Source organism: Arachis hypogaea, chromosome 16, assembly GCF_003086295.3.
Source record: "Arachis hypogaea cultivar Tifrunner chromosome 16, arahy.Tifrunner.gnm2.J5K5, whole genome shotgun sequence".
Lineage (NCBI taxonomy): Eukaryota > Viridiplantae > Streptophyta > Magnoliopsida > Fabales > Fabaceae > Arachis > Arachis hypogaea.
Genome location: NC_092051.1, coordinates 44,939,462 through 44,950,899, shown reverse-complemented (window position 1 = coordinate 44,950,899; position 11,438 = coordinate 44,939,462). Strand labels below are relative to the sequence as shown.

The 11,438-nt window shown below is 39.2% G+C and overlaps 1 non-coding gene across 1 annotated transcript; it reads right to left on the bottom strand.

Moving 5' to 3' along the window:
- Positions 1–6,140: 6,140 nt before the first annotated feature.
- On the bottom strand, positions 6,141–6,248 carry LOC112760913 (small nucleolar RNA R71). Its single transcript, XR_003181328.1, has one exon. It is a non-coding gene; the product is annotated as a small nucleolar RNA R71 (small nucleolar RNA).
- Positions 6,249–11,438: the final 5,190 nt, after the last annotated feature.

The window sequence follows — 11,438 nt, the reverse complement described above, 5'->3', positions numbered from 1 at the left end:
CGAGTTGACTATTCCGAGCTCCATGGTCATCTTGTCGGCAGTGTAAATGCTGCTTATGATAATTTAAAGGAGAAGGTTCAAGTTCTTGCTCCTGAGATTGACCTTACTCTCTTCAGCTTGGACAACGTTGTAAGGGATGGTAAGATTGTCCCGGACGACCAGGATGATGATGACGTCGGGTCTCCCCCTGTGCCTGCTGCTAAAGTGTCGACTTCTATAGCTCCTCCCGCTGAGATCATTCGTCCGGAGTTAGATCCCGATTGTCAAATTCTGAATAGGGACGACGGTACAGTGGATGCAGTGCCTCTCCAGGCTCGTCCTCCTTCACCTCAGACTGATGCTGCCGAGAAGTCTTCTAATCTTAGCTGAATTTTCTTGGATATTTATGTGGATAGCCCGACTTGTGGGCTTTTAAACTCTTTATTTTGTAGTCTTGAATATTATGCTGACTGTTGATACTCCTTTTGGTTGCTTGTTTAGCAACTTTTGATTTTGAAAAAACAACAAGTAGCTTTCAAGCTTTTTGGGGCTGACCCTGAAGCTTGTTATAATATTGTATTTTATATTATGCTTGTTTGCACTTGTCTTTACATCTTTCTGGGTTTTGAGAGTGTTAGAGCCTTGCTGCTCGGCCTCTTTGGATTGCTTTTGTACTTATTGCTTGTAACTTGGATCCTTTGAGGTTATGGATATGTGGGTCTAACTTGTATTTCAGTTTTCTCGCTTTTACTTGTATTTATTTCTAGCACTCCGTAACCAATTTCTTCACGTTGGTCTGCTTTCCAGTTATTTTTGTAATCCTCTTTCTTGGACCCTTGTCAGGTCTCTTTCAGGGACTACTTTTATAACTTATTTGTGGGAGACCGACTTCTTTGCGTCGTTCTTTTCCGAGTTATTTTGTAATCCTCTTTCTTGGACCTTTGTCAGGTCTCTTTCAGGGATTACTTTTATAACTTGTTGTTTGTAGGAGGTCGACTTCTTTACGTCGTCATCTTCCAAGTTTTTTTTTTGTAATCCTCTTTCTTGGACCTTTGTCAGGTCTCTTTCAGGGATTACTTTTATAACTTGTTTGTAGGAGGTCGACTTCTTTACGTCGTCCTCTTCTAAGTTATTTTTTGTAATCCTCTTTCTTGGACCTTTGTCAGGTCTCTTTCAGGGATTACTTTTATAACTTGTTTGTAGGAGGTCGACTTCTTTACGTCGTCCTCTTCTAAGTTATTTTTTGTAATCCTCTTTCTTGGACCTTTGTCAGGTCTCTTTCAGGGATTACTTTTATAACTTGTTTTTTGTAGGAGACCGACTTCGTCACGTCAGTCTCTTCTAAGTTATAGCAATTCCTCTTTTATAGGGTTGGCCAGACCTCTTTCCAGGGATTTGCTGATAACTTGGGTTGACTTTGTCCGACTTCTCAACGTCGGCCAGTCTCTAAGTTATTATTTAGCAATCCATAAGACCTCGTCAGGTTCTTTTTTCGGATCACTTTCGATAACTTCTTGCATTATTCTGTGTTCATCTTTGCCGATTTGTAGAAGGTGGTTTCTATCTTTCTTTTGTCGACCTTTAGATGAATCGTGTTTTCACCTTTATTGGTCTTTATCGTGATCGTGCAGTGAATCTGTTTTTCACTTTCTGCCGATCTGTTGCTTTATAATTGGCCGATGAATGCTTCAGATTAATGCGTCTTGAGAATTTGTAGAATATCTAAAATATATTTTATTCAAAAGAAAGTGCAAATATATACATGTTGGAGTTTTTCATCCTTTTAAGTCGAATAATTTCTGGATCTCAACTTGGTGCCTCATTAAAAAACCTTTTCAGGAAAAAGAGTGCATCCTATGATGCGATCTTTTACCTTCTCTAGCTATAGTACCTTCTTAGGTTGCAGGCATGCCACGATCTGGGAAGCTCTCGTCCATCGAGTTCGGACAGTTTGTAGTAGCCCTTTCCAAGTACTTCTATGACTCGGTAGGGTCCTTTCCAGTTTGCTGCCAATTTTCCTTCTCCGGGTCGAGTTGTTCCATGATGAGCGGATAATTTATACGCTTTTTGACATTGTTTTTAGTATGTTTTTAGTAGGATCTAGTTACTTTTAGGGATGTTTTCATTAGTTTTTGTGTGTTTTTCTGTGATTTCAGGTATTTTCTGGCTGAAATTGAGGGACTTGAGCAGAAATCAGATTCAGAGGTTGAAGAAGGACTGCTGATGCTGTTGGATTCTGACCTCCCTGCACTCAAAGTGGATTTTCTGGAGCTACAGAACTCGAAATGGCGCGCTTCCAATTGCGTTGGAAAGTAGACATCCAGGGCTTTCCAGCAATAGATAATAGTCCATACTTTGGCCAAAAATAGACGATGTAAACTGGCATTCAACGCCAGCCTTCTACCCAAACCTGGCGTCCAGCGCCAGAAAAGGAGCCAAAACCAGAGTTGAACGCCCAAACTGGCACAAAAACTGGCGTTCAACTCCAAGAAGGACCTCTACACGTGCAACACTCAGGCTCAGCCCAAACACACACCAAGTGGGCCCAAGAAGTGGATTTATGCATCAACTACTTACTCATGTAAACCCTAGTAGCTAGTTTATTATAAATAGGACCTTTTACTATTGTATTAGGCATCTTTGATCAGTTGTATGCTATCTTAGATCACGTTTAGGGGGCTGGCCATCTCGGCCATGCCTGGACCTTCACTTATGTATTTTCATACGGTAGAGTTTCTACACTCCATAGATTAAGGTATGGAGCTCTGCTGTTCCTCAAAGATTAATGCAAAGTACTACTGTTTTCTATTCAATTCATCTTATTTCGCTTCTAAGATATCCATTCGCACCCAAGAACGTGATGAAGGTGATGATTATGTGTGACGCTCATCATTCTTCTCCGTTATGAACGTGTGCCTGACAAACACTTCTGTTCTACATGAATTAAGCTAGAATGAATATCTCTTAGATCTCCTAACCAGAATCTTCGTGGCGTAAGCTAGAATGATGGCGGCATTCAAGAGAATCCGGAAAGTCTAAACCTTGTCTGTGGTATTCCGAGTAGGATTCAATGATTGAATGACTGTGACGAGCTCCGAACTCGCGATTGCAGGGCGTTAGTGACAAACGCAAAAGGATAGTAAATCCTATTCCAGCATGATCGAGAACCGACAGATGAATAGCCGTGCCGTGACAGGGTGCGTGAGCATATTATTCACTGAGAGGATAAGATGAAGCCATTGACAAGGGTGGTGCCTCCAGATGATTAGCCGTGCCGTGACAGGGCATTGGATCATTTTCCCGAGAGATGACCGAAAGTAGCCATTGACAGTGGTGATGTATCACATAAAGCCAGCCATGGAAAGGAGTAAGACTGATTGGATGAAGATAACAGGAAAGCAGAGGTTCAGAGGAACGAAAAGCATCTCCATTCGCTTATCTGAAATTCCTACCAATGATTTACATAAGTATCTCTATCCCTATTTTATTATATAATATTCAAAAACACCATTATCACTTTATATCTGCCTGACTGAGATTTACAAGGTGACCATAGATTGCTTCATACCAACAATCTCCGTGGGATTCGACCCTTACTCACGTAAGGTATTACTTGGACGACCCAGTGCACTTGCTGGTCAGTTACACAGAGTTGTGAACCGTGGTCTTGGCATCATGTTTTTGGCGCCATTACCAGAGAAAGAAAGAGCGATGAATTTTACATAATTAAAGTGTAATCACGATTCCGCGTACCAAGTTTTTGGCACCGTTGCCGGGGATTGTTTGAGTTTGGACAACTAACGGTTCATCATGTTGCTCAGATTAGGTAATTTTCTTTTTGTTTTCTTTTCAAAAATTTTTCAAAAATATTTCAAAATTTTCTCACCTGTTTTCGAAAAAAATTTTAGATTCAAAATTTTTAAGAATGAATTCTAGTGTTTCATGAAGCATGTGAAGCATGGCTGGCTGTAAAGCCATGTCTAAATTCTTTTGGACTGAGGCTTCCAACCATCAGCTGTTATACGACTGTAGGGTATGTCAGGCATGTCATGTCTGAATTACATGCTGAAGCTTGGCTAGCCATTGGCCATGTCTAGTGTTTTGGACCGGAGCTTTCATTGAAAGCTTGGCTAGCTAGTGAGCCATGTCTAATTCCTGGACTGAAGCTTTAAATTAAGAATGCAAGATTCCTGGAATTCATATTAAAAATTTTGGAATCCTTATTTTTCTTTCTTTCTAAATAATTTTCGAAAAATATAAAATAAAAATCCAAAAAAATTAGAAAATCAAGAAAATCAAAAATATTTTTTTGTTTCTTGTTTGAGTCTTGAGTCATGTTATAAGTTTGGTGTCAATTGCATGTGCATCTTGCATTTTTCGAAAATTCATGCATTCATAGTGTTCTTTATGATCTTCAAGTTGTTCTTGGTAAGTCTTCTTGTTTGATCTTTGCATTTGCATGTTTTGTGTCTTTTCTTGTTTTTCATATGCATTCTTGAATTCTTAGTGTCTAAGCATTGAAGAATTCTAAGTTTGGTGTCTTGCATGTTTTCTTTGCATTAAAAATTTTTCAAAAAGATGTTCTTGATGTTCATCATGATCTTCAAAGTGTTCTTGGTGTTCATCTTGACATTCATAGCATTCTTGCATGCATCACATGTTTTGATCTAAAATTCTCATGCATTGCATCATTTTTTTTTGTTTTTCTCTCTCATCATAAAAATTCAAAAATAAAAAAAATATCTTTCCCTTTTTCTCTCATCAAATTCGAAAATTTGGATTGACTTTTTCAAAAATTTTTAAAATCAAATTGTTTCTTATGAGTCAAATCAAATTTTCAATTTGAAAATCTTATCTTTTTCAAAATCTTTTTCAAATTTCTTAGTTATTTTCGAAAATTCCAAAAATATTTTTCAAAAATCTTTTTCTTATTTTTATATCAAATTTTCGAAAATAACATAATCAATTAATGTTTTGATTCAAAAATTTGAAGTTTGTTACTTGCTTGTTAAGAAAAATTCAAACTTTAAGTTCTAGAATCATATCTTGTGATTTCTTATGAATCAAGTCATTAATTGAGATTTTAAAAATCAAATCTTTTTCAAAACTAATTCCTATCATATCTTTTCAAAAATATCTTCTCATCTTATCTTTTTCAAAAATCTAATTTCAAAATATCCTTTCTAACCTCCTACCTTCTTATCTTTTCAAAATTTGTTTCAACTAACTAACTAACTTTTTGTTTGTTTCTTAACTTTTTCAAAACTACCTAACTAACTCTCTCTCTCTCAATTTTCGAAAATATCTTCTCCCTTTTTCAAAAATTTCTTTTTATTAACTAATTATTCTTATTTTTATTTTTGATTTAAAAAAAATTATTTTCAAAAATCACTAACTCTTTTTCAAAAATTATTTTCGAAAATTTCTTCTCTCTCATCTTATTCTATTTATTTATTCATCTACTAACATCTCATCTCACATCTCAACCCTCCTCACAGTTGTGTTTCTTCCATTATATTACATTCTTTGTCTCCCCCTCTTCTTCTACTCACACAGGGATCCCTATACTGTGGTGTAAAGGATCCATATTATTATTATTATTTTTTCTGTGCCCTCTTCTTTGTCATATGAGCAGGAGCAAGGACAAGAACATTCTTGTTGAAGTAGATCCAGAACCTGAAAGGACTCTGAAGAGAAAATTAAGAGAAGCTAAATTACAACAATCCAGAGATAACCTTTCAGAAATTTTCGAACAGGAACAGGAGATGGCAGCCGAAAATAATAATAATGTAAGGAAGATGCTTGGTGACTTTACTGCACCTAATTCCAATTTACATGGAAGAAGCATCTCCATTCCTGCCATTGGAGCAAACAACTTTGAGCTGAAACCTCAATTAGTTTCTCTGATGCAGCAGAACTGCAAGTTTCATGGACTTCCATCTGAAGATCCTTTTCAGTTCTTAACTGAATTCTTGCAGATATGTGATACTGTTAAGACTAATGGAGTAGATCCTGAAGTCTACAGGCTCATGCTTTTCCCCTTTGCTGTAAGAGACAGAGCTAGATTATGGTTGGATTCTCAACCCAAAGACAGCCTGAACTCTTGGGATAAGCTGGTCACGACTTTCTTAGACAAGTACTTTCCTCCTCAAAAGCTGAGCAAGCTTAGAGCTGATGTTCAAACCTTCAGACAGAAAGAAGGTGAATCCCTCTATGAAGCTTGGGAAAGATACAAACAGTTGACCAAAAAGTGTCCTTCTGACATGCTTTCAGAATGGACCATCCTGGACATATTCTATGATGGTTTATCTGAGCTATCAAAAATGTCACTGGACACTTCTGCAGGTGGATCCATTCACCTAAAGAAAACGCCTGCAGAAGCTCAAGAACTCATTGACATGGTTGCTAATAACCAGTTCATGTACACTTCTGAAAGGAATCCTGTGAGTAATGGGACGCCTATGAAGAAGGGAGTTCTTGAAGTTGATACTCTGAATGCCATATTGGCTCAGAATAAAATATTGACTCAGCAAGTCAATATGATCTCTCAGAGTCTGCATGGAATGCAAGCTGCATCCAACAGTACTCAAGAGGCTTCTTCTAAAGAAGAAGCTTATGATCCTGAGAACCCTGCAATAGCAGAGGTGAATTACTTAGGTGAACCTTATGGAAACACCTATAACTCAACATGGAGAAATCATCCAAATTTCTCATGGAAGGATCAAAAGCCTCAACAAGGCTTTAATAATGGTGGAAGAAACAGGTTTAGCAATAGCAAGCCTTTTCCATCATCAACTCAGCAACAGACAGAGAACTCTGAACAAAATACTTCTAATTTGGCAAACTTAGTCTCTGATCTGTCCAAGGCCACTGTAAGTTTCATGAATGAAACAAGGTCTTCCATTAGAAATTTGGAAGCACAAGTGGGCCAGCTGAGTAAAAAGATCATTGAAATCCCTCCCAGTACTCTCCCAAGCAATACAGAAGAGAATCCAAAAGGAGAGTGCAAGGCCATTGACATAAGTACAATGGCCGAACACAATGAGGGAGAGGAGGACGTGAATCCCAAGGAGGAAGACCTCCTGGGACGTCCAGTGACCAATAAGGAGCTTCCCTCTGAGGAACCAAAGGAATCTGAGACTCATCTAGAGACCATAGAGATTCTATTGAACCTCCTTATGCCCTTCATGAGCTCTGATGAGTATTCCTCTTCTGAAGAGAATGAGGAGGTTACTAAAGAGCAAACTGCCAAGTTTCTTGGTGCAATCATGAAGCTGAATGCCAAATTATTTAGCATTGATACTTGGAAAGTTGAACCTTCCTTGTTCATCAATGAACTGAGTGATCTGGATCAACTGACATTGCCTCAGAAGAGACAGGATCCTGGAAAGTTCATAATACCCTGTACCATAGACACCATGATCTTTAAGGCTCTGTGTGACCTTGGTTCAGGAATAAACCTCATGCCCCTCTCTGTAATAGAGAAACTGGGAATCTATGGGGTGCAAGCTGCTAAAATCTCACTAGAGATGGCAGACAGCTCAAGAAAACAGGCTTATGGACAAGTAGAAGATGTATTAGTAAAGGTTGAGGGCCTCTACATACCTACTGATTTCATAGTCCTGGATACTGGAAAGGAAGAGGATGACTCCATCATCCTAGGAAGACCTTTCCTTGCCACAGCAAGAGCTGTGATTGATGTTGACAGAGGTGAAATAGCCCTTCAATGGAATGAGGACTCCCTTGTGTTTAAAACTCAAGGATCTCCCTCTGCAACCATGGAGAGGAAGCAGAAAAAGCTTCTCTCAAAGCAGAGTCAACCAGAGCCCCCACAGTCAAACTCTAAGTTTGGTGTTGGGAGGCCACAACTAAACTCTAAGTTTGGTGTTGAACTCCCATATCCAAACTCTAAGTTTGGTGTTGGAAAGTCTCAACAAAGCTCTGCACATCTGTGAGGCTCCATGAGAGCCCACTGTCAAGCTATTGACATTAAAGAAGTGCTTGTTGGGAGGCAACCCAATATTTATCTAATTCTTATTTTTATTGTTTTTCATGTCTTTGTAGGTTCATGATCATGTGGAGTCACAAAATGAATATAAAAATTGAAAACGGAATCAAAAACAGCAGAAGAAAAATCACACCCTGGAGGAGCATCTGTCTGGCGTTCAGCGCCAGAACAGAGCATGGTTCTGGCGCTGAACGCCCAAAATGGGCAGCTTCTAGGCGCTGAACGCCAGAACAGGCATGGTTCTGGCGCTCAACGCCAGAAATGGCACACAAATGGGCGTTGAACGCCCAAAATGGCCACCAACCTGGCACTGAACGCCCAGAGTTGGGTACAAAGGCATTTTTACATGCCTAATGGGTGCAGGGATGTAAATCCTTGAACACCTCAGGATCTGTGGACCCCACAGGATCCCCACCTACCTCCACTCACTTCTTCTCACCACTCTCTTTCACACAACCCCATAAACACTCTTCCCTAAAAACCCCTCACCAATCACCTCAATCTCTCTTCCCCACTAAACCTTTCCCACCCAAACCCACCCATATGGCCGAACCAATACCCCCCCTCCCTACCCTATATAAAGCCCTCCATTCTTCATCAACTTCACACAACACACCCCTCTACACTCCTCTTGGCCGAAACCACATCTCCCTCTCCCTCTCCATATTTCTTCTTCTTCTTCTATTCTTTTGTTTATTGCTCGAGGGCGAGCAATATTCTAAGTTTGGTGTGATAAAAGCATAGCTTTTTTGTTTTTTCATTACCATTGATGGCATCTAAGACCAGAGAATCCTCTAGAAGAGGGAAAGGGAAGACAAAAGATTCCACATCCGAGTCATGGGAGATGGAAAGGTTCATCTCCAAAGCCCATCAAGACCACTTCTATGATTTTGTGGCCAAGAAGAAGGTGATCCCCGAGGTCCCTTTCAAACTCAAAAGAAATGAGTATCCGGAGATCCGATATGAAATTCAAAGAAGAGGTTGGGAAGTTCTAACAAATCCCATCCAACAAGTCGGCATCCTAATGGTTCAAGAGTTCTATGCCAATGCATGGATCACCAAGAACCATGATCAAAGTAGGAACCCGAATCCAAAGAACTATGTTACAATGGTTCGGGGAAATACTTAGATTTTAGTCCGGAAAATGTGAGGTTGGCGTTCAACTTGCCAAACATGGAAGAGAACGCACGCCCCTACACAAGAGTCAACTTTGATCAAAGGTTGGACCAAGTCCTTTTGGACATATGTGTAGAAGGAGCTCAATAGAAGGTTGACTCCAAAGGCAAGCCGGTTCAACTAAGAAGATTGGACCTCAAGCCTATAGCTAGAGGATGGTTGGAGTTCATTCAATGCTCAATCATTCCCACTAGAAACCGGTCTGAAGTTACTATAGACCGGGCCATCATGATCCATAGCATCATGATTGGAGAAGAGGTGGAAGTTCATGAGATTATACCTCAAGAACTCTACAAGGTGGCTGACAAGTCCTCCACTATGGCAAGGTTAGCCTTCCCTCACCTCATTTGCCATCTATGTTACTCAGCTGGAGCTTTCATAGAAGGAGACATTCCTATTAAGGAAGAGAAGCCCATCACTAAGAAAAAGATGGAGCAAACAAGAAAGCCCATTCATGGAGCTCAAGAGGCGCAAGAAGCTCATTTCCATGAGATCCCGGAGATGCCTCAAATGCACTTTCCTCCACAAAATTATTGGGAGCAAATCAACACCTCCCTAGGAGAATTGAGTTCCAATATGGGACAACTAAGGGTGGAACATCAAGAGCACTCCATCATGCTTCATGAAATAAGAGAAGATCAGAAAGCAATGAGGGAGGAGCAACAAAGACAAGGAAGAGACATAGAAGAGCTCAAGGACATCATTGGTTCCTCAAGAAGGAAACGCCACCATCACTAAGGTGGATTCATTCCTTGTTCTTATTTCTTCTGTTTTTTTCGTTTTCTATGTTATGTGCTTATCTATGTTTATGTCTTCATTACATGATCACTAGTAGTAGTAACTGTGTCTTAAAGTTATAAATGTCCTATGAATCCATCACCTCTCTTAAATAAAAACTGTTTTAATTCAAAAGAACAAGAAGTACATGAGTTTCGAATTTATCTTTGAACTTAGTTTAATTATATTGATGTGGTGACAATGCTTCTTGTTTTCTGAATGAATGCTTGAACAGTGCATATGTCTTTTGAAGTTATTGTTTAAGAATGTTAAATATGTTGGCTCTTGAAAGAATGATGACTAGGAAACATGTTATTTGATAATCTGAAAAATCATAAAAATGATTCTTGAAGCAAGAAAAAGCAGCAAAGAACAAAGCTTGCAGAAAAAAAAAAGAAAAAAAAATAGGAGAAAAAAAATAGAAAGAAAAAGAAAAAGCAAGCAGAAAAAGCCAAAAGCTCTTAAAACCAAGAGGCAAGAGCAAAAAGCCAATAACCCTTAAAACCAAAAGGCAAGGGCAAATAAAAAGGATCCCAAGGCTTTGAGCATCAGTGGATAGAAGGGCCTAAAGGAATAAAATCCTGGTCTAAGCGGCTAAACCAAGCTGTCCCTAACCATGTGCTTGTGGCGTGTAGGTGTCAAGTGAAAACTTGAGACTGAGCGGTTAAAGTCAAGGTCCAGAGCAAAAAAAAAAAAAAGAGTGTGCTTAAGAACCCTGGACACCTCCAATTGGGGACTTTAGCAAAGCTGAGTCACAATCTGAAAAGGTTCACCCAATTGTGTGTCTGTGGCATTTATGTATCCGGTGGTAATACTGGAAAACAAAGTGCTTAGGGCCACGGCCAAGACTCATAAAGAAGCTGTGTTCAAGAATCATCATACTGAACTACGAGAGTCAATAACACTATTCGAAATCTGAAGTTCCTATAGATGCCAATCATTCTGAACCTCAATGGATAAAGTGAGATGCCAAAACTATTCAAGAGGCAAAAAGCTATAAGTCCCGCTCATATGATTGAAGCTCTGTTTCATTGATAGTTTGGAATTTATAGTATATTCTCTTCTTTTTATCCTATTTGATTTTCAGTTGCTTGGGGACAAGCAACAATTTAAGTTTGGTGTTGTGATGAGCGGATAATTTATACGCTTTTTGACATTGTTTTTAGTATGTTTTTAGTAGGATCTAGTTACTTTTAGGGATGTTTTCATTAGTTTTTATGTTAAATTCACATTTCTGGACTTTACTATGAGTTTGTATGTATTTCTGTGATTTCAGGTATTTTCTGGCTGAAATTGAGGGACTTGAGCAGAAATCAGATTCAGAGGTTGAAGAAGGACTGCTGATGCTGTTGGATTCTGACCTCCCTGCACTCAAAGTGGATTTTCTGGAGCTACAGAACTCGAAATGGTGTGCTTCCAATTGCGTTGGAAAGTAGACATCCAGGGCTTTCCAGCAATATATAATAGTCCAAACTTTGACCAAGAATAGACGACGTAA